Source organism: Schistocerca gregaria, chromosome 10 (genome assembly GCF_023897955.1).
Source record: "Schistocerca gregaria isolate iqSchGreg1 chromosome 10, iqSchGreg1.2, whole genome shotgun sequence".
Classification (NCBI taxonomy): domain Eukaryota; kingdom Metazoa; phylum Arthropoda; class Insecta; order Orthoptera; family Acrididae; genus Schistocerca; species Schistocerca gregaria.
In genome coordinates this window covers 13031522-13055774 of record NC_064929.1, presented here as the reverse complement: position 1 = coordinate 13055774, position 24253 = coordinate 13031522, and the positions used below count along the sequence as shown (strand labels likewise).

The 24253-nt window shown below is 43.9% G+C and overlaps 1 non-coding gene across 1 annotated transcript; it reads left to right on the top strand.

Annotated features, from left to right (window-relative positions):
- Positions 1 to 2979: 2979 nt before the first annotated feature.
- Positions 2980 to 3052, top strand: Trnak-cuu (transfer RNA lysine (anticodon CUU)). The gene has a single exon. It is a non-coding gene; the product is annotated as a tRNA-Lys (tRNA).
- The last annotated feature ends 21201 nt before the right edge of the window (positions 3053 to 24253 follow it).

Here is a 24253-nt window from a genome sequence, read left to right as displayed (position 1 = left end):
TAGAACTTATTGTTAAGTCGCCCGCTAACAAAGCCACAGGACTGGACGGCCTTCCCAAGGAGTTTTACCTTCGGTATTGGGATGTAATTGGTGTTACATTTACAGAAATTTTAAATAAAATCGCACTGTTCCTAGTGCGATGAAGGAGGGTAAAATTGTCCTTGTTCCCAAACGCAAAGGGTGTAAGCGATTTGATAATCTGCGCCCGCTCACCCTGCTTAATTTTCACTACAAAACTATAGCCAGAGCTGTTAACACCCGAATGTCTCCGCTCCTTCACAAAGTTGTCTGGCTGCACCAGGCCTGCGTGCCAGGACGGAATGCCATGTCTGCGATGTCTGAAATTAGGGACCTAATCTCCATTGCCTCAGTCACCAACCTGAATTGTGCCTTGCTATTTCTAGACTTTCATAAAGCCTTTGATCATGTGAACCACCGCTATCTTTTTCACATACTGGACAAAATAGGACTGGAGGAAGGGGTGTTAAAAGTCCTTCGCAATTTGACATCTGGCATATCGGCGAGGATACAAGTCAATGGACAGCTGACGCAACCAATATCCATTCAGCGGGGTGTCCCCCAGGGCAGTCCACTCTCTATGTAACTTTTTGTGCTGTCACTGGAACCCTTCCTTCGGTCTCTTTATCACCATTTGTCAGGTGTGTCAATGTCAGGTCACACATTCATCGTCCGTGCATACGCTGACGATGTTGCCGTTCTGTTACGCAGTGACGACGAGGTGGTCCGTATTAAACGGGCGATCGACCAGTATAGTGCAGTGTCTGGAGCACAACTAAGTGACCAGAAATGTAAAGTGCTCGATCTCAAGGGTTTTGAGAGCTTAACTATACCGTGGGCGCATCTTGTGGAATCTCACAAACTACTAGGAATCACCTTGAATAGGTGCCCTCTGAAAATGGTGGCCTCCAATTGGAAGTCAGTGACGCATCTGATACAGGGTACCATTGTCGAATGTCGCTGGCGTGCTGCGAACATTATAGAACAAATTAGGATTCTCAATACCTACGTCTTCTCCAAGGCATATTATGTTGCACAGTTTTTTCCCATTCCCAAGCTTCAGGCCAGAAAGATCATGCAGGTTGCCAATCAATACATCTGGAAGGGAAACATATTTAAATTGTCCTCCGATACACTAGCCAAGTCGAGAACTACTGGTGGGCTTGAGTTGGTTAACATCGCCGGGAAGGCAATGGCCTTGTACGTCAAGCGGACCACGACTTTACTGCATGACAGCCACTGCACTGTTACTCAAAAGTTGTACCTCACAGAGCGTCCAGCGAGTGTGCGACCTCCTATTGACGTCGGAAGAATCCATTACAAATTGAAACACATCAGGGAATTTTTCCTTCATGTTAGTTATACAGATGTGGGTGTTCTACGGCGCCGACCACTGTCAACTCGCGACTTGCAACGTGAGTGGGAAAGCCGGCGACCACAAATACAATAGAACGGAAGTATCCGACTACTGACTGGAAAACGGTGTGGGCCAACATCAGCTTGAAAGTACACTCTTCGGATGTTGCTTCAACTTGGTACAGGGTGGTAAATAACACAATTGCCACTAATGAAAAACTACATGCAACTGGGTTAAGTGACACAAATCTCTGCCTCTGTTGTGGACTCGTCGATTCTCTGATCCATCGGTTTACCTGCGGGGGCCATGCACTGAATTGGCGATGGGTCAAGAGAAAGATTGCGGTACTGTCAAGGAGCGCGGAAGACAATCTGCAGCTGGATATGCTACTGCGTCCCGACAAAAAGTTTTATCCAGCCACGAAAAACAATACAGTAATGTGGATCCTAGGGCACTACGTCAACTACATCGTTAATGTTCGTGGAGAATACGATTATATTAGTTTTCTGACCTACATGGAGCTGGCATACTGGAAGATTAAATTTGTCACTAACAGTAAAAAATTATTTGGAAACATGATGGACATCACCTTTGAAAAACATGGCATAGGATGACCACATTGGATGATTGAAGGCAATCAAGAGGAAATCTATTCTGTTTTATTCTATTTTTCTTAAGTTACACTTTCTGTTATACCTGGTCAGTTTACTTCTTTTCATTAGTCTCCTTATACTTGTTTGCTTATTCGGGTCAATTTCACACCTCTAACGGAAGAGCAAAGAAGTTCGATATGGATCAAAACACACAACTGACACACGACAAAGAAGAAATGTTCCTTTCCAAATGTGTCAGCACTATATACCTCGGAGCAGAGGAGAAACAACTATAAAAATATTAATAATATAACTAAAAAAATATATGTATAAAAATTGTCTGCTTGAAGAAGTGACTCAGGAATAGGCGGGGGGAGCCATCGTGGACAGGCCTCGGGATTCGACCCCTGCCCGCTTTGTCTCCACCTGCACGGAACTGACCACTCACCAATTGTAAAAAAAAAAAAACCATCCTTGTCAAAAAAAAAAATGTGTGGCCTAATGGATAAGGCGTCGGACTTCGGATACGAAGATTGCAGGTTCGATTCCTGTCCCGGCTTGTTTTTCCAGTTCTGAAAAAGAAACATACTGTTTTAATGTAGCAATTGAGCAGTACGAAACCGTCTGAATGTTGCTGTTGACCATTTTGTGCTTGGAGATGATCTTGAGCTTGAAACACACACAACAAGACCGGTGTTAACTAGCGAAATGGTCGGCAGAGTGCCCTCACCGCGAGTTCTGACTGGCACTTGCACATCTGAAACAACGTCGGAAAGTAACTCGTTCGGCTTTTGAGTCACATCAAGTATGTGTGTTAATTTTGACGCCACTAGCTCTGCAGGTTGTCATACAATTCCTTTACCTCTCAGATATGATTATGAAATAAAAGTGAAGTACGTGACGAGTGTGACGTTAGGAAAACATTAGGCAGCATGGAGAGATTGTGTATGGGACCACCCAACCCAAACGAATACTGTGTGACGTTCTACCTGGCAGGTTTTCACGCACGCAGCCCGGGTAGCTCAGTCGGTAGAGCATGAGACTCTTAATCTCAGGGTCGTAGGTTCGTGCCCTACACTGGGCGGAACGGAATTTTTTTCTTCTGCAGATGTAAATTACCGTTTTTCTTATTAACGTGATTTAATGGAACTAGCAACTTAAAAATTTGCCTACGTCTCCATCAGTCGCAAGAAAACTGAATTTGAAGGTGAAGGTGATTTTGTAGACATGTGCGAAGGTCATGTTCTGAAGTGCAAGTGGTGTTGTTTGGAGAGAACACCGGTTACGTGTCAGATGTGTAGCCAAGCAGTAATGGGTCGCCATAGCTGCAAATATTAGTCGGTAATATGAAGTGTTGTCAGCTGAAGTCTGATGATTCAAACGACCGTACAGACGAAGTACGCAAAACTACCGCTAGCCCGCGCCTCTTTAGTTCAGTGGTAGAGCACTGGTCTAGTATACTGGGGGTCGTGAGTTCCATCCTAACAGGAGGAAGACGATTTTTGGAAATCAGTTGCGCGTCGTGGTCGTATAGCAAACAGTATCTGTGATTACGAACAATTAACGACAGGCGGTTTATTAAGAATTACTCTCAGATGAGATTAAGGCGAATGGCGCAGATAAAGCATTTGCCAAAGCGGTACAGCATAAGGTGGGACGAGGCGGTCTGAATTACATTTTATAGATGTATGTCTCACAAATCTCAGAGCCTCCGGCGGTCGTCGTCGTCGTCGTCGTCGTCGTCGTCGTCGTCGCCGCCGCTTCTGCAGCAGTAGCAAATGGCCATCGTATAAAATGCGGTGAGGGACGCCCTGCCTTCGATTCCGAATGCACAAAGTGTGTGGTCTTGTTTCCCAGTCTATATTTGGTCGGTCTCGTAAGAGGTTGAATGTAACGAATGGGTGGGAAAGAGCAAGGGGCAGCGGCTGTGTAGAACGAAAACACAATTCCTCAGGGGGTGTGAGCGTTTCGAGATGAGTCGCATATAAGTTATGCTTGGTGGTCAGTGACCGTGTGGCCTAATGGATAAGGCGTCGGGCTTCGCTCCGAAGATTGCAGGTTCGATTCCCAACAAGGTCGTGTTTTTCCAGTACTGAAAAAGAAACATATCGTTTTAATGTAGCAATTGAGCATATAACATCCCAGCTCTTCAATACCAAATTAAAACGTTGCATTAGGAGGTGTCTGCTTCGTGCAAAAAGGTCCTGAGTTCATATTGACGACAACAAGTAATTCTTCATACAGACGTTTATTTACAAACAGAACTGACAGGCTTCACAGACTCAACAACTGACTCTCAGAGCTAACCGCACTTCATATCCGAACTGGCAACTGACAACTCCTAGGTGTATTAATATCTTTCCAAACAATGAGGGTCTTTGACAATGTTTTGTTCACAATACGATAGCAATTCACGACTTAAAACTGAATTAGACATTACAGAAATTTAGTACAGACTAAAGTAAGTAAAAGGATCAGTACATATATTCTTACAAGCATGATTTCCAAATAGATTTTATAACATATTTCTACCAACTTCTGGATAACCTTCACCAGATTTGTACCGATGTTTCCAGAAATATCTTGACATTTGATTCTGGATATTTCTTGAGTGATTTAGAACAACTATTTATATGTAAAATGATTTAAATCGTGTTTCAAAACGTAAATAAATCTTTTTAGCAAATATTTCTTGATACAAATCGTCTTTCGAAATTAGGTTATGAAACAGTTTTCACAAGTTTTCGTATTTTTTGCGATCATAATAGAGAATTTCTCCATAGAAAGTTCCAGAAGTGTGCATTAAACGTTCATTAACAGACTTTCTCTTTAGCTGGTGAGTTTTTAAAAGTATCTTGTCCATATTATACGAAATAATTTAGCTCACAACTGATAATTTATACAATTAATCAGAGCTACAGCAAACAGTGAGTCTTTCTTTTACAAAATGAAATATAATTACAAAATTGAATGAAAATAGGTTACTAACACTAATATATATTTACATTAATTCTATTTTTGTTCTTTCTGTGTAAAATGTCCTAATATTGACACAGTACAATTTTTAAACATCACCAAAGTTTCCCTTTAAATGTTGCATATCTGTATCGACATCCCCTAAAAGTCTGCAGTATCGAATACTTCAATATGTCCCAATATGTCCTGTAATGTTACACAACCCCCCCATCAGCACTTACACGTGAAACACGGAAGGGTTGATGTCCTTACATTACAAAACAGAAAAGTTTTACACATATCTTTGGTGTCTTCTTTCTTGAAGACCGGTGATCTTCTTTCTTGAAGGTCAGTGATCTTCTTCCTTAAAGGTCGGTATACCTCAATGCCACACACTGTATTTCAGTCTCATCTTCACAGTCCGTATGGATTCCATATACACTGCAGGCTATCACAGGCTGCAATAGGACAGTCCGCTATGAATATACAGCATACAGTGGTCAAACCCAGTTAAACATTAGCAAAAGCATTTAATAGTCGGTGGACCGGTTTTTAAGGACACAGAAATTTGAATTCTCTAAAGTCTAATTACTCAAGAAAATGTACTCTAAATAATTTCTTAAAGCTAAGAGAGGAGAGACTGACAGATGGAGAAAATTGATTATACAGGATCACAGAATAAGTGTAAGATGCAATGACAGAACACGAAAATGAAATATGACAATTGCGTAGCTAGGGGACCTAGTGCTCGCCAAACACTTAGCACACAAAGAATGTATGCTCCCCTGAGGAATCAGATAAATACAACATAACAAAGTATACAAAAATATCCTAGTATGATTACATATAAAAGTCTATAAACATCTATTACCTAAAATACTTTTTCACATTTTTTTAATACAATTTCAGTTCGGTCACGTTTCATAGGCCAAACAGTCTGCCAGAATTTGGGTAGACTAGACGGTAAGCATTCGGATTAGGATTGTCCTGAATCTTGAAAGGTCCAATGTATATGTCAAAAAACTTTTTTAATTCACCACTGATGGCTTTAGACTTGTCTTGTGTTTTAACAAGGACCAAGTCTTCAATTTTAAATTGAGTAGGCTTCACATATCTGATCCCAAACCCACATTGCGTTTTTCTTCAGCAATCTGTTAAGACCTGGAGCATTTAGAGCTTGGGTACTAATGAACTTTCTGTAGTAACCGCACATTCCGAAAAATAACTTTAGTTGTTTCTTCGTTTTTGGAATTGGGAATTTTGCAATTGCCTCGAATTTTTCAGGATCTGGCAAAATACCTTCCTCAGAAATACCGGGCCCCAGAAACTTCAATTTTTTCATACCAAACTTGCATTTAGATAATTTAAGTGACATTCCCCCTTTCCTTAATCTATTGCAAACCTCCCTCAAAGTATTAACATGTTCTTCCCAAGTTTCTCCAGTGATCAAAATGTCATCTACATACACAGTTAATTTTGATAAAAGATCTTTTCCCAAAACAAAGTCAAGTGCTCTAATGAATTCGGCTACTGAGACATTCAGCCCAAATGGTACCACACAATACTAGTAACATCTTCCCCTATACAAAAAAGGCAGTATACTTTCTGGAATCATTTTCTAATTCTACTTGGTGAAATCCTGATGTGAGATCTAAGCTGGTCATGTATTTCATTCTTTCAAATTTATGAAGTAATTCGTCTATATTCTCGGGATGATCGGTCTCTCTTTCCAGATACTTATTTAGGTGTCTTGAATCTAGAACAAGCCTGACACTGCCATCACATTTGCAACCACTACCAAAGGATTATTGTATTGGCTCTTACTTCTCTCAATGATGCCCACTCTTCCATCTTTTGAAGTTCCTTTTCTACATCTTTTCTCTTTGCAATGGGTACACTATAAGGTTTTATAAAGAATGGCTCATATTGTTTTAATCTGAGTTTACATTGATAATTCTTTACTCTGCCAGGTCTATCATCAAAAACATCACAGTAATTCCACAATAATCTTTCTAACTCTACCTTCTGTTCTTGGTTCAAATTATCTGATTCCCGTAATTTTTCTTGAACTATATCCCCATATTCTCCATCATCATAATCCTCAGTAATTTCCTCTACACAATAACCACTGTCTTTAGAAAATGTAAAGTCCCTAATTTCAATTACATTATCAGCACAGTTTTGAATCGACATGTCAGTACTGGAACATACTCTCGTGTTAGGATCAATAAAGGTAAACAAACTCTTTTCCCAATCAAATGCTACATTAGCTTTTAATATCCAGTCCATACCCAACAGTACATTATCATTTAGGTCACTTATTACAAGACATCCTTTAGTAAACTGTACATCATTTATACTGAAGGACAACAACACCTGTCTATTAACAATTTTGCTCAGTTTGCCGGTAATGCCTCTAATTTTTTTTTCCAACAACTGGTAATTCAACAAAGTCAGGATCATGCTTAATTATATCTCTTAATTTGCTTTAAATGGCACTAATTGGACTCCCTGTGTCAATCAAACAATACCCTTCCCAACCTGCAGCTTTAATTTTTATGTATGGACTACCAATAGTGGTGTTTTCCCTTTCTTCCTGTTCTTCATACAAAAGATCTTCTGCTATCTCATCATACCTCTGTTAAGCAGAAACTGATTCACAAATTTCCCTTAATTTGATCTTAACATCATTGTCATCATTGTAATCTTTAAATTTGCCCCAAACAGATTTCAAAATAATCTCAGATGCATCAGCACAATCAACCCCCCTGTCTCCTGATGTATTACTAAGCTGAACTGGCACAATCTGATTCTCATGTGGAATGTAGTTAGAGTTCCTGGCACAACTATTCTCAACACTATTGCTTATGACATCCTCCTTAACTTTAACATAAACTATTCCATCCAATTCACCATAAAAATCTTCTAGTACATAATCACCATTGGCCTTAACACCAACATTATCATCATCATTGCCTGAGCTTACACTACAAACACTACTAGTATCACCAACATTACTCACAACACCATCTTCACCAACCACATCTACATGAATATCAGACTTTCCAGAACTTCAGTACGAACACCATTATGACAACTTACATCTAAAATATCACCACACATAAGTTTGTACAATCCAAAATTATCAAAGTTATCCTTACCTTTCATTTCAGCATTAGGTGCTTCTTCTTGATTATATAAATTTGCAGTTATATCATCTTCTAAGCCTACTTCATCAAAGGTAGCCTGTTTCCTATTACAGTTGTTTCTAGTATTTTCTCTGATGACATTCCAAAATATCCTGTCAAATTAAAATTTTTTCATTACCTCTATCTACAGATCGATCATAAGCATACTTTCTATACTGGTTAGGTCTCTGATTATAGTGCTGTCTGTTCTGGGTGAAATTAGCCTGATTTTGAAAATTCCTTGCCTCAAACTGACAGACTCCCAGTGGAGCATTTAGTCGTTTACAGGCCTATGTCTGTCGTTTCCCTGCCTCGGGTTACCTACTCTCATGTCATAACCCCAGGACCTGTTTCGATTTTCCCATTCTCTGTTTGAATTAAAGTGCTGATCATTCCTACCAAAATTTCTTCTGTCATTGCTATTATAATTATCCCTGTTGTTGTTAAAGTTTCTTCGTTCACTATTATTGTTATTATTTCCACGGTTCGGTTCCCACCCTCTGTGTGATGAACCTACAAAGTCGTTAAATCTGTTGTTTTGTTCAAAGGCTCTATCAAGTCTGTCCACATATTTCAAGAATTGTTCTATGGACTCATCTGGACCATATACTAAACCCCATTGTACTCTTTTCGGAAGTCTCCGTTTTAGTGCATCAATTTGAGTTAGCTCATCAAATGGCTTATCCAGATGCACTAATTTTTGCAACTGTTTCTCACAATAGGCTTTCATTGATCCATCAGATTCTCTGTAACTAGGACCATTCAAGAATTCACTTTTGATTCGAGCTTGCTCAGTTTCAGACCAAAATTTGGTTAGAAAACATTTTTCGAAATCTTCAAAGGACATTTCTGCGGAACAATTCTGATTGGCCCACGAAAGCGCCTCACCATCAAGTAATTTCTTTACAAACTTTATCTTAACACTATCTGTCATTATGGACGTGAACTGCTCCTTGCAGAATTGCATGAAGTCTTTTGAGTGTATATTCTTGTCACCGGGATAAGTTTTAATGGGAAAATTTCCCCATACCCCATTACAACTATTACTAAAACCTTTTTGCAACATAGTTTCTTGTATTTGTACAAATTTTCTGTCAACAGTTTTTTCGACATTACCTACTCTACTACAAATTTCTGTGACCTTTTTGTCAGAATCAGATTTGAAAGATTCAATTTCGCTTTCAAAGAATCGTTTTGTGTGGTCAAATTCATTTCTCAATTGAGAATTTTCCTCATTTACAAAATCAACAACTTTTTTAAGTTTTGACTGGTTATTTGAAATTTCGTTACTTAAATCAGTTTCAAGGACAGAAATTTTGCTATCAACCGTGTCCACACGACAACTAAGTTCTTTTTGGTTTGACTCAAAAGTAATTCGCCATTCTTCGAGAACCTGATTAGTGTGAGCAATCTGTTCTGTATTTGAATTTATTTCTGATTTTAAATCACACACAGCCTTCGAAACCGACCTGTCCATCTGTTGTTGTGTCTGTTCAATTTGTTGACGTAATTCGGCACGAGAATCGTCCATGTTCAAATTTGTGTTATCCAACTTCGAGTTTAACTTTGAAAACATTTGTTTTAACTTTTCCAACATTCCTACACTGTCAGAAGCACTTTCCCTAATAGGTGTACTCGCTAAACCGCTGTCAATACTGAAATCTGCGTCTTTTTCCCTTATTTTAGGAAGCAGGTACTTATCTTAGTGTCCGTCGGCGGTCGTTGGTGTCCGTGTTTTGCGAAATTTCTTCCGTTCCAGGATGGTTTCGCTCGGTTGATTCACTCCTCTACTTGTGACCCCAGAATCGACGTATTTACTTCTGAAGAATGACTGGTCCGTCGTATATCCTCTTCTTGTGGTCAAAAAACACACGTATTTTCTTCTTGTGATCCCAAAAGAGACGTATTTTATTTTGAAGAATCACTGGGTAGTCGTCATATCCTCTGCTTCCTCCACCAAATTGTAACATCCCAGCTCCTCAACACCAAATTAAAACGTTGCATTAGGATGTGTCTGCTTCGTGCAAAAAGTTCTTGAGTTCATATTGACGACAACAACTAATTCTTCATTACAGACGTTTATTTACAAACAGAACTGACAGACTTCACAGACTCAACAACTGACTCTCAGAGCTAACCACACTGCATATCCGAACTGGCAACTGACAACTCCTACGTGTATTAATATCTTTCCAAACAATGAGAGTCTTTGACAATGTTTTGTTCACAATACGATAGCAATTCACGACTTAAAACTAAATTAGACATTACAGAAATTTAGTACAGACTAAAGTAAGTAAAAGGATCAGTACATATATTCTTACAAGCATGATTTCCAAATAGATTTTATAACATATTTCTACCAACTTCTGGATAACCTACACCAGATTTGTACCGATGTTTCCAGAAATATCTTGACATTTGATTCTGGATATTTCTTGAGTGATTTAGAACAACTATTTATATGTAAAATGATTTAAATCGTGTTTCAAAACGTAAATAAATCTTTTTAGCAAATATTTCTTGATACAAATCGTCTTTCGAAATTAGGTTATGAAACAGTTTTCACAAGTTTTCGTACTTTTTGCGATCATAATAGAGAATTTCTCCATAGAAAGTTCCAGAAGTGTGCATTAAACGTTCATTTACAGACTTTCTCTTTAGCTGGTGAGTTTTTAAAAGTATCTTGTCCATATTATACGAAATAATTTAGCTCACAACTGATAATTTATACAATTAATCAGAGCTACAGCAAACAGTGAGTCTTTCTTTTGCAAAATGAAATATAAATACAAAATTGAATGAAAATAGGTTACTAACACTAATATATATTTACATTAATTATATTTTTGTTCTTTCTGTGTAAAATGTCCTAATATTGACACAGTACAATATTTAAACATCACCAAAGTTTCCCTTTACATTTTGCAAATCTGTATCTACATCCCCTAAAAGTCTACAGTATCGAATACTTCAATATGTCCTAATATGTCCTGTAATGTTACAAGCAGTACGAAACCGTCTGAATGTTGCTGTTGACCATTTTCTGCTTGGAGATGGTCTTGAGCTTGAAACACACACAACAAGACCGGTGTTAACTAGCGAAATGGTCGGCAGAGTGCCCTCACCGCGAGTTTTGACTGGCACTTGCTTTTGCCTCTGCTTTTGCATGGTATGCAGATTTGTGTACCTTTACAGTCCTTGCGATTATGGCCTCTTTCTCCGCACTTGGTGCACGCCGGCTCCCTGGTGCACAGCCTGAGAATGTGGTCCAGGTCACCACAGTTGTGGCAACGAGGTACCACGACATAGTCTCTGGTGTTGATGGCATGGAAGCCAACATAGATCCTGCCCATTGTTGTGATATTCTTCCACATCTGTGCTGTCACTTTAGCGACATGATGTACAACATCACGACCTCGTGGACCCGTTTTAAATCTAAGTTTGAAACAATTACTAAATTCTTCAACGCTTAAGTGCTCAAAATTTTGTGCCCTGATTGTCTCTGACACCTCTTCGTTCGTCATAATAGATGGCACGTCATAAAGTATGACGAGAGGATTTCTTTTTCTTGGTGGCTCACATTTCACCACTGAGTTCAGCTTTTGGTTCTTCAACAGCTTTTCTTTATCCTCTTCCGAGGCAACTTCTACGATGACTGAATTCCTACTCGGTTTGATTCTCTTTATCTTTATTTTTTCCTTCACAGGGTCCACGGTTTTCGTGAATAACTCCTGTATTTTCTTTATGCTTGTGTCTTGTCCAGGAAGTGTTCTCAAAAAGACTGCCGTATCTGGCCTCTTAGTTACCTTGTCTATTGTCTCTCTGGTGGTGTTGGGCTTGGTGGGAGCTTGCGCTGCCACTGCCGCCCAAGTTTTCACTGGCTGCTTTCTTAGTCTGTTGTTTTCTTTTACTAGTTCTTCTAGCCTTCCTTCTAGTTTTGCATGGACGACGGCCCAAGCTGCCAATTCATTTTTAATGGCTGACATTCCGGCTTGGCTGATCTTGCCATTTTTTACAGATTGCTCCATGAGCGTAGTTATTCTGGCAAGCCTTTGCATAACTGTCTCATTCTCGACCTGTCCCAGCCCGTCCTGAGGAGAGGGATCAGGCGCAGTAGAAGCACGATGAGGCGCACTCGAATCACTCGTATCTGTCGTCGCCATGATTTACGAGTGATATTAAAAAGGTGGGAGCCCGTCTCTTACCCCAGACCAGCTCCTCTGGCATGGGGGGGGGGGGGGGGGGGACTTCTTGCAGCTCGCCCACCGACCTCGCCCCAAGGTCAAGGGCCCTCTCGAACTGCCGGGTTCAGCGCGCCGTTGCCAGCGCACTGGTCCCCATCGAAGGCTCCGTCATCGGCGATTTCACGCGACGCTCCTCGGCAACTGCACCACGCACTCCGGAGAGGCGGATGCACCTCTCGCCCTTCGCCGCCTACTAGCCCGAGTTTCCACCTTTCGGCCAAGGACCCACTCCTCCTCAGGTGGCGGGCCGGTCCCCCAGACGTTCGGCTGTCTGGACCCAGTTAACCTGGCCCAGGCGGTGTCACCACCTCCTGGGTTTGGCAGAACACGCCCCGGTTACCCAGGGGCGCGGCGAAGCGCCCTTGCCGACTCGCGCCGCGATCCCACGCCGACGAACGAAGTCGCCGCCATGCAGAGCTCCTGCTGGTCTGGGCCCTGCGAACAGAAAGGGACAGATGTTCCTCCCTCGACACAGCTCCCCCTGTGCCACGCACCCTTCGCTTTCGCATCGGGTTGGGTCGCAGCTCTTCCTTTTGTCGCAAGGCACACCTGGGCAAGCCCGAGAAATGCCGGGCTTAACGTCCGGCACCAATTGAAGGCGGAAAGAGCCACTTGAGAAGGAGAGGCTATATATGACGCATCACTTCCCCTGTGGGCACGTCCGACTGGAAGCGATACGCGCCAGTGCGAACCTCTGTGCCTTACGGTGCGCCGGCGCGGACTGGCCCACGCCAAAAAACGCACCGCGAGACGACAGGTCCCACGCCAGACAGATAAACCATTTGCCAAAGCGGCACAGCATAAGGTGGGACGAGGCAGTCTGAATTACATTTTATAGATGTATTTCTCACATATCTCAGAGCCTCTCGCGGTCGTCGTCGTCGTCGTCGTCGTCGCCGCCGCCGCCGACGCTTCTGCAGAAGTAGCAAATGGCCATCGTAGCAAATGCGGCGAAGGACGCCCTGCCTTCGATTCCGAATGCACAAATGTGCGGTCTTGTTCCCCAGTCTATATTTGGTCGGTCTCGTAAGAGGATCAATGTAACGAATGGGTGGGAAAGAGCAAGGGGCAGCGGCTGTGTAGAACAAAAACAAAATTCCTCATTGGTGTGAGCGTTTCAAGATGAGTCCTATACAAGTTATAGTTGGTCGTCAGTGACCGTGTGGCGTAATGGATCAGGCGTCGGACTTCGGATCTGAAGATTACAGGTTCGAATGCTGTCACGCTTGTGTTTTTCCAGTTCTGAAAAAGAAACATACCGTTTTAATGTAGCAATTGAGCAGTACGAATCCGTCTGAATGTTGCTGTTGACCATTTTTTGCTTGGAGTTGCTCTTGAGCTTGAAACACACACAACAAGGCCGGTGTTAACTTGCGAAATGGTCGGCATAGTGCCGTCATCGCGAGTTTTGACTGGCACTTGCACATCTAAAACAACGTCGGAAAGTAACTCGTTCGCCTTTTGACTCACATCAAGTATGTGTGTTAATTTTGACGCCACTAGCTCTGCATGTTGTCATGCAGTTCTTTTGCTTCTCAGAAATGATTACGAAATAAAAGTGAAGTACGTGACGAGTGTGACGTTAGGGATACATTAGGCAGCATGGACAGATTCTGTATGGGACCACACAACCCAAACGAGTACTGTGTGACGTGCTACCCGGCAGGTATTAACGGAGGCAGCCGGCTAGCTCAGTCGGTAGAGCGTGAGACTCTTAAGCCCAGGGTCGTGTGTTCGAGCCCCACCCTGGGCGGAACGGAATTTTGTTCCGCTGCAGATGTAAATGACGTTTTTCTGATTAACGTGATGTAATGGAAATAGCAACTTTAAACTTTGCCTACGTCTCTGTCACTCACAAGGAAACTGTATTTGAAGGTAAATGTGATTTTGTAGACATGTGTGAAAGACATGTTCTAAAATGAAAGTGTTGTTGTTTGGAGAGCACATCGGTTACGTGTCAGATGTGTAGCCAAGCAGTAATGGGTCGCCATAGCTGCAAATATTAGAAGCTAATATGAAGTGTTGTCAGCTGAAGTCTGATGATGCAGGTGACCGTAAGGCCGAAGTACGCAAGAGTACTGCTAGGCCGCGTCTCCTTAGCTCAGTAGTAGAGCACTGGTGTAGCAAACGAGTGGTCATAAGTTCCATCCTCAGAGGAGGAAGACGAATTTTGGAGATCAGTTTCGCGTCGTGGCGTACAGCAAACTGTATCTGTGATGACGAACAATTAGCGACAGGCGTTTTATTAAGAATTACTCTCAGATGTGATTAAGGCGAATGGCGCAGATAAAGCATTTGCCAAAGCGGTACAGCATAAGGTGGTACGAGGCAGTCTGAATTACATTTTATATATGTATTTCTCACATATCTCAGAGCCTCTCGCGGTCGTCGTCGTTGCCGCCGACGCTTCTGCAGAAGTAGCAAATGGCCATCGTAGCAAATGCGGTGATGGACGCCCTGCCTTCGATTCCGAATGCACAAAGTGTGTGGTCTTGTCTCCCAGTATACATTTGGTCGCTCTCGTAAGAGGTTGAATGTAACGAATGGGTGGGAAAGAGCAAGGGGCAGCGGCTGTGTAGAACGAAAACACAATTCCTCAGGGGTGTGAGCGTTTCGAGATGAGTCGTATACAAGTTATAGTTGGTCGTCAGTGACCGTGTGGCGTAATGGATCAGGCGTCGGACTTCGGATCTGAAGATTACAGGTTCGAATGCTGTCACGCTCGTGTTTTTCCAGTTCTGAAAAATATACATACCGTTTTAATGTAGCAATTGAGCAGTACGAAACCCTCTGAATGTTGCTGTTGACCATTTTTTGTTTGGAGTTGCTCTTGAGCTTGAAACACACACAACAAGGCCGGTGTTAACTAGGGAAATGGTCGGCAGAGTGCCGTCACCGCCAGTTTTGACTGGCACTTGCACATCTAAAACAACGTCGGAAAGTAACTCGTTCGCCTTTTGACTCACATCAAGTATGTGTGTTAATTTTGACGCCACTAGCTCTGCATGTTGTCATGCAATTCTTTTGCCTCTCAGAAATGATTATGAAATAAAAGTGAAGTACGTGACGAGTGTGACGTTAGGAAAACATTAGGCAGCATGGAGAGATTCTGTATGGGACCACCCAACCCAAACGAGTACTGTGTGACGTGCTACCCGGCAGGTATTAACGGAGGCAGCCGGCCAGCTCAGTCGGTAGAGCGTGAGACTCTTAAGCCCAGGGTCCTGGGTTCGAGCCCTACTCTGCGCGGAACGGAATTTTGTTCCGCTGCAGATGTAAATTACCGTTTTTCTGATTCACGTGATGTAATGTAAATAGCAACTTTAAACTTTGCCTACGTCTCTGTCAGTCGCAAGGAAACTGTATTTGAAGGTGAATGTGATTTTGTAGACATGTGTGAAAGACATGTTCTGAAATGCAAGTGTTGTTGTTTGGAGAGCACATCGGTTACGTGTCGGATGTGTAGCCAAGCAGTAAACCAGTTCCGCTTCAGACGCCGTGCAGTGTGGACATGCCTAGTCTTCCGCTCCGCCGTAGCGTTACGTATAGTGGGATATCGTTGTTTACGTGTAGTGTTGTACCTTCTGTAAGTTTTTCTCCGTCTTTGTTTCGTTCCTTGTGTTACTTTCTGTGTGTATTTCAGTGTTTTTGTGTAGCGGTTTAGACCGCGTAGTTTTTGAAAATGTCGTCTCAGGTTATTCCTCGTCAGGCTACAGTTAGTTTTGCTTTCGACAAGTCCACCCACCATGTGCAACCTAGTTCCCTTGAGATTCATGATTGGTTAGTAGATACCTTTGGCATTAATTCGGATCAGGTGCACACTGCATATTTTGATACAGAACTCTATGTTTTCTTTGTTAATTTTATGGACCCCTTCAGGTTGATAAAATTATTTCCAAATTTGGTCATCAGGTTCTCTTTCGGCATCGGGATGATTCTGTCAGTACCGTACTGCTTTCAAATGCTTCCATTACGTACACCAGTGTTCGTGTTTACAACCTTCCGCCGGAGGTGGATAATGTGTATCTTAAGGAGGGTTTACTCAAGTGTGGTGATGTTAAGAGTATTCGCCTTGAACGCTGGTCCAGCCAACATCGTCTGCAGTGTTACAGTGGTATTCGTTCCGTCGAAATGCACGTGCAGCAGAATATTCCCTCGGACCTGCAGATCGGTGGATATCGTGTCCATGTAACATACAGTGGTCAGGTTGGCACCTGTTTCTTGTGTAATGAGAGTGGCCACGTGCGTACCGACTGTCCGCGGAGGGTTTTTGTGTTAAAAAATTCTCTCGAACAGCGTCGCAAGTTAACGGTCGCTGACCTCGTTGCCGGTGGTTCTGCTCTTGGTGTCGAACAGTCCAGTGGTTGTAGCGCCCCGCCGCAGGATTTGCACGCCCCTGACACAGAATTTCCTCCTTTGCGTGCCAAATCTGATGTTGTTCCGTCTGTTCCTCAGGTGGGTGTGCCGCTTTTGAATAATAAACGGCGTCGCGCACAAGATGGAAATAGTACGGATGAGGATCTCCCCGAGATGCCCCAATCCGAGAGACCGACATCCTCCGAGCCACAGAGTAGTGTAGATGCTCCCTGTTCCCCTGAAGTAGCTGTTCCGGTAGCGGCTGCTGACGCCCCTCCGGCTTCCGACGCGGCTTCTCTCGAGTCGGCTCGTCGGTCGGGCCTGTTGTCGCCGCCTTCGGAACCGACTTCTTTGTCACAACAAGTTGAGCCGCAACAACTTCCTGCTTCGCTGCCCCATACCTCTGCCAGCGGAGCTGCTCCGCTTCCTTCCAACTTAGCTGCTTCGGAGCTTCCTGCTCACGTTTCGCTTCCGTGTAGTCCATGTTTGCCGGAAGCTAGTATTGGTGTAGACCAGTCCGTTTCGTCGGATGTTTCCCCCGCGACCCCGGACCCTGACTGTGGACCGGCGCGGGTGGTGTCGGATACAGAACTTGACCCTCCTACGTCACCGGCGGCTGCCGCTTCCTTGCCCGTCAGCCGACGCAAGTTGCGCGTTCAGCCGAACGTCAATGCTGTTCGTAAAAAACCGAAACGTAAGGGATGCGCGGAAGGGGGTAGCAGTCCCCTTCCCTCGGATACCTCCGTCTCCCCTGCTATGGACTGTGATGTTTGATGCGTCGGTGTAGGTGACTTCTTGTCTCGCTTTTCTCTCCATGGTTCAAGCATATACCTTTCTTACCTTAAATGTTAACCGTATTGAGTCCGACGTTCGCATTGCCTCTTTGCGGCAGTTTCTCTACGACTCCTGTGCGGACGTAGTATTTTTGCAGGAAGTATTGTTTTCTGATCTCTCTCTACCTGGATTTCAAACTGTTTTTAATGTCGCACCGGAAAATTCAACAGGAACTGCTCTTTTCTTTCGAGAAGGTATTCCTGTTACTGACATTGAATTCCTTGAATCTGGCCGTGGGATTGGTTGTCGTCTTTTTGATCTCTGCCTAGTTGTTTTGTATGCCCCCTCTGGTTCGGGTCGCACTGTGGCTCGATCGCGCTTTTATAAGGAAGAGCTTATTTATCTTTTGCGCAAGAGTCCTCGGAGTCTCCTGCTCGGAGGCGATTTTAATTGTGTTTTACGCCCTGAAGACCAGTCCCCCAATTTTAATTATTGCCGAGATTTACATGACTTGGTTCGTACGATGCACCTGCGTGATGTTTGGGAACACAAATATCCAACCCTGGTGAAATTTACGTATTTTACCGCGTCCTCATGCAGTAGACTCGACAGATTCTACTTCTCTGATTTTTTATGTGATAACATTCTTTCTATCGATGTTATTCCTACTAGTTTTTCTGACCATTGTGCTTTTACTGCAACTGTAAATCTTAGTCACCAACCAGCAAAACTTTATCGTTCCCAGTGGATGTTAAATGTTTCCCACCTTGCCGACAGTGCCATTGATGAAGTTGTAAGTGCCGTGTGGGAGCGATGTCTTCGCTCTGTCCCGCGTTACCCCTCCTTGCTCGTTTGGTGGACTGCGTTTGCCAAGCCCAAGATTCGTCAGTCTTTGATTTTTTACTGTGCCGCAAGGGCGCGTGCTTTTAAGAACACGTATGAATTTTACTACTCTGTCCTGCGTGAACTGTATGACGCGGCGGGTCCTTCTCCTCTGCGGATCCATGATGTTCGTCGTATTAAAGCAAAGCTCTTGACCCTCAAACGACGACAGTTGGATGGTCTGCGAGTAAAGTCGAAACCTCACTCTCTTGTTGAAGGTGAACTGACTTCTTTGTACCACCTGCTGCGGCATTAGACTCGACGTCGTCGCACCTTCATCTCTTCTCTTATGGTGGATGATGGACGACAGCTTATTGCACAGGAGGATATGACGCGTGCTCTTCATCAGTATTACGCTAGTCTCCATTCTGCCGATGATTCTGGTGCGTCACTTTCTGATGATGTCCTTGAGGATCTTCCTGCGACCATCACGCCTGACGCGAACGGCGACTTTCTCCGGGAGTTCCAGGTAGATGATATTTTCGATTTTATTGCTCGCTCTCCGTCCGGTAAATCGCCGGGTCCAGACGGCCTGCCTAAAGAATTTTATCTCCGTTTTTGGCCTCTTTTGGGTGGCACTTTTACGCAGATTTTAAATGAGATTGTCAGGGGGATGGATGTGCCAGCCGATTTTAAAGTAGGGAAAATTGTTTTAATTCCGAAGTCCACTGGTCGTTTATCTGCTGCCAATCTTCGTCCGCTCACATTGCTGAACTTTGATTACAAGACAGCTGCTAGAGCGTTCAATAGTCGATTATCTTCTCTGCTGCGGTCTGTGATTGGGGCACATCAATGTTGTTTTCCTGGTAGATCTATTCTGACCCCAGTAGCCGAATATCGGGATGTTGTCTCGGTTGCGGCGGTTACAAACGTTCATTGTGCCTTTGCTTTCCTCGATTTTTATAAGGCTTTTGATCACGTCAGTCATGTGTTTTTAAATCGTGTTTTAGATACAATAGGTTTTAACGCTTCATCACGTGGTGTTCTTGGTAATTTGTATAGGGGAATAACTGCTCTGGTGTCAGTCAATGGGCAGCTGACGCCGCCCATTGCTATCCGCCGAGGGGTACCTCAGGGTAGTCCGCTCTCTATGTCTCTATTCATATTGTCCCTGGAGCCGCTGCTTCGGACTCTTGCTTTCAAGCTTCAGGGTATGACCCTCTCTGGTGGGAAGCTCACTGTTAAGGCGTACGCGGACGATGTCGTTGTTCTCCTCCGTCAACGTGATGATATCACATTGTTGAAAAGAGTCGTTGATGCATACTGTTGTGTCTCTGGAGCGCGTCTCAATGAGGGTAAATGTAAGTTCCTTGATATTCGAGGGTTTCGCGATGCTGATGTCCCTTGGGCCACTTTTGTCGATCGCCATACGTCATTGGCAATTAGCATTGATCGGTGTCCCATAAAAATGGCGGCTCTTAATTGGAAATATGTCACCGAGAAGATACAGGGGGCTCTGATGGTCCATGAGCAGCGCTCGGCTACCATTTTGCAAAAAGTCAGAATTTTAGACACGTACGTGTTATGTAAAGCCTATTATGTTGCTCAGCTGTTCCGACTTCCCATTATGGTGGCGAAAAGGTTGCGCCAATTGTCTAGCAGGTTTATATGGAAGGGTCATCTATTCAAGTTGCGTTACGAGGTTATGACGAAACCGCGTATCTCCGGAGGCTTGGGCCTCACTGACATTACTCGCAAGGCATCTGCCTTGTACGTCCGCCGTACGACTATAATTGTTACGCAAGAAGTGACTTCAATTACATCCAGACTTTTTACTGTTGTGCGTCCGAAGAGCCGTGCTCCACCTGGCGACGTCAGTCGCCTCAATTTTAAGTTGAAACACGTCCGGGAATTTTATATTGCGGTTAGTTACCTCGGTGACGTCTTCTTGCGACGACCGGTGCCAACGACCAAGAGCTTGATTGCCCGTTGTGAGGGGCTGGCTGGTCCCAATCCAATCGAACTGGCGTCTCCATCAGTGTCCTGGAGGAACATCTGGAAGAATCTTAGTCTGCCGATCCACTCAATGGCTGTGGCGTCCACGTGGTGTAGGGTAGTTAATGGTTTGGTCCCCACCAACGTACGACTGCACCGTATTGGTCTTTCTGACACGGATAACTGCACTCGGTGTGGTCTCCTGGACACACTTGAGCATCGATTCACCTGCAGTGGGCATCTTGCTAATTGGCTTTGGCTCAGGAAACAACTGGCTTTTGTCACTAGGACTGCCGAAACCGTTTATACCATTTTCATCATCGTACGGCCCGATTCTTCCTTTTATCCGCGAACGAAGCTCAATACCGTTATGTAGTTGCTTGGACACTTGGTACATTTTCTCAATAGTTGTCATGAAGAGGATGAACACCTAACGTTTCGGCAGTACATCCTTACTGCTTACTGGAACCGATTGCGCTTGCCAGGACTCCGTAAAGATTTTGCAAATATGCTTAGCCTGACATTTGAAAGGGAGGGTGTTGGCTAAGGTCGCCTGTGTGAGCCGATTTCTTTTATACTGTAGCTGGTTTTGCCGCCTTTATGTAAAATTATTCTCTACACCTGGACTGAAGTTTACGTGGACCTTTAGGGCGAACAAGAAAAACAAAAGTAAGACCAAGAACCGAGACAGTAGGGGAAAGTACGACGCCGTTGTACAGGTGCCATTCGGAAACAGGACGGTGGAATCATCGTGGCCAGGCCTCGGGTTTCGACCCCTGCCCGCTTTGTTTCCGCAGCCTGAATCTGACTGTCACCCCTAACCTTGAAACAATGGCACACAAAAACGAAAGTAAAAAAAAAAAAAAAGGAAGTGGTAGAGCACTGGTCTAGCAAACCAAGGGTCGTCAGTTCCATCATCAAAAGAGGAAGAACTAATTTTGGAAATAAGTTGCGCGTCGTGGCCATATAGCAAACAGTATCTGTGATGACGACCAATTAGCGGATGGTGTAACGGAAAAAAAAGTCGGTAGAGCATGATATTCTTAATCTCAGGGTCGCGGGTTCGAGCCCCACGCTGGGCGTAATGGAATTTTGTTCCGCTGCAGATGTAAATTACCGTTTTTCTGATTAACGTGATGTAAAGGAAATAGCAACTTTAAACTTTGCCTACGTCTCTGTCAATCGCAAGGAAACTGTATTTGAAGGTAAAGGTGACTTTGTAGACATGTGTGAAAGACATGTACTGAAATGCAAGTGTTGTTGTTTGGAGAGCACATCGGTTACGTGTCAGATGTGTAGCCAAGCAGTAATGGGTCGCCATAGCTGCAAATATTATCCGGTAATATGAGTGTTGTCAGCTGACGTCTGATGATGCAGACGACCGTAAGGCCGAAGTACGCAAGAGTACCGCTGGGTCGAGCCTCTTTAGCTCAGTGGTAGAGCACTGGTGTAGTAAATCAGGGGTCCTAAGTTCCATCCTCAGAGGAGGAAGACGAATTTTGGAAATCAGTTTCGCGTCGTGGCCGTATAGCAAACAGATGTGATTAAGGCGAATGGCGCAGATAAAGCATTTGCCAAAGCGGTACAGCATAAGGTGGGACGAGGCAGTCTAAATTACATTTTATAGATGTATTTCTCCCGTATCTCAGAGGCTCTCGCGGGCATCGTCGTCGTCGTCGTCGCCTTCGTCGTCGTCGCCGCTTCTGCAGAAGTAGCAAATGCGGTGAGGGACGCCCTGCCTTCGATTCCGAATGCACAAAGTGTGTGGTCTTGTTTCCCAGTATACATTTGGTCGGTCTCGTAAGAGGTTGAATGTAACGAATGGGTGGGAAAGAGCAAGGGGCAGCGGCTGTGTAGAACGAAAACACAATTCCTCAGGGGTGTGAGCGTTTCGAGATGAGTCGTATACAAGTTGTAGTTGGTCGTCAGTGACCGTGTGGCCTAATGGATCAGGCGTCGGACTTCGGATCTGAAGATTACAGCTTCGAATGCTATCACGCTCGTGTTTTTCCAGTTCTGAAAAAGGAACATACCGTTTTAATGTAGCAATTGAGCAGTACGAAACCGTCTGAATGTTGCTGTTGACCATTTTTTGCTTGGAGTTGCTCTTGAGCTTGAAACACACACAACAAGACTGGTGTTAACTAGCGAAATGGTCGGCAGAGTCCGTCACCGCGAGTTTTGACTGGCACTTGCACATCTAAAACAACGTCGGAAAGAAACTCGACGGCTTTTGAGTCACATCAAGTATGTGTGATAATTTTGACGCCACTAGTTCCGCATGTTGTCATGCAATTCTTTTGCCTCTCAGAAATGATTATGAAATAAAAGTGAAGTACGTGACGAGTGTGACGTTAGGAAAATATTAGGCAGCATGGAGAGATTCTGTATGGGACCACCCAACCCAAACGTGTACTCTGTGACGTGGTACCCGGCATGAATTCACCGAGGCAGCCGGCTAGCTTAGTCGGTAGAGCGTGAGAATCTTAATCCCAGGGTTGTGGGTTCTAGCCCTACGCTGGGCGGAGAGGAATTTTGTTCTGCTGCTGATGTAACTTACCGTTTTTCTGATTAACTTGATGTAATGGAAATAGCAACTTTAAACTTTGCCTACGTCTCTGTCAGTCGCAAGGAATCTGTATTTGAAGGTGACGGTGATTTTGTAGACATGTGTGAAAGACATGTTCTGAAGTGCAAGTGTTGTTGTTTGGAGAGCACATCGGTAACGTGTCAGAATTGTAGCCAAGCAGTAATGGGTCGCCATAGCTGCAAATATTAGTCGGTAATATGAAGTGTTGTCAGCTGAAGTCTGATGATGCAGTCGACGTTAAGGCAGAAGTACGCGAGAGTAGCGCTAGGCCGCGCCTCTTTAGCTCAGTGTTAGAGCAATGGTCTAGTAAACCAGGGGTCGTAAGTTCCATCCACAGAAGACGAAGACGAATTTTGGAAATCAGTTGCTCGTCATGGCCGTATAGCAAACAGTATCTGTGATGACGAACAATTAGCGGCAGGCGTTTTATTAAGAATTACTCTCAGATGTGATTAAGGCGAATGGCGCAGATAAAGCATTTGCCAAAGCGGTACAGCATAAGTTGGGACGAGGCAGTCTGAATCACATTTTATAGATGTATTTCTCACATAGCTCAGAGTCTCTCGCTGTTGTCGTCGTCGCCGCCTCTTCTGCAGAAGTAGCAAATGGCCATCGTAGCAAAAGCGGCGAGGGACGCCCTGCCTTTGATTTCGAATGCACAAAGTGTGCGGTCTTGTTTCCCAGTATATATTTGGTCGGTCTCGTAAGAGGTTGAATGCAACGAATGGGTGGAAAACACCAAGGGGCAGCGGCTGTGTAGAACGAAAACATAATTCCTCAGGTGTTTGAGCGTTTCAAGATGAGTCGTATACAAGTTATAGTTGGTCGTCAGTGACCGTGTGGCCTAATCGACCAGGCGTCGGACTTCGGATCTGAAGATTACAGGTTCGAATGCTGTCACGCTCGTTTTTTTTTCGAGTTCTGAAAAAGAAACATACCGTTTTATGTAGCATTTGAGCAGTACGAAACCGTCTGAATGTCGCTGTTGACCATTATTTGCTTGGAGATGCTCTTGAGCTTGAAACACACACAACAAGACCGGTGTTAACTAGCGAAATGGTCAGCAGAGTGCCGTCACCGCGAGTTTTGACTGGCACTTGCACATCTAAAACAACGTCGGAAAGTAACTCGTTCGGCTTTTGAGTCGCATCAAGTATGTGTGTTAATTTTAACGCCACTAGCTCTGCATGTTGTAATGCAATTCCTTTACCTCTCAGAAATGATTATGAAATAAAAGTGATGTACGTGACGAGAGTGACGTCAGGAAAACATTAGGCAGCATGGAGAGATTCTATATGGGACCACCCAACCCAAACGAGTACTGTGTGACGTGCTACCCGGCAGTATTTCACCGAGGC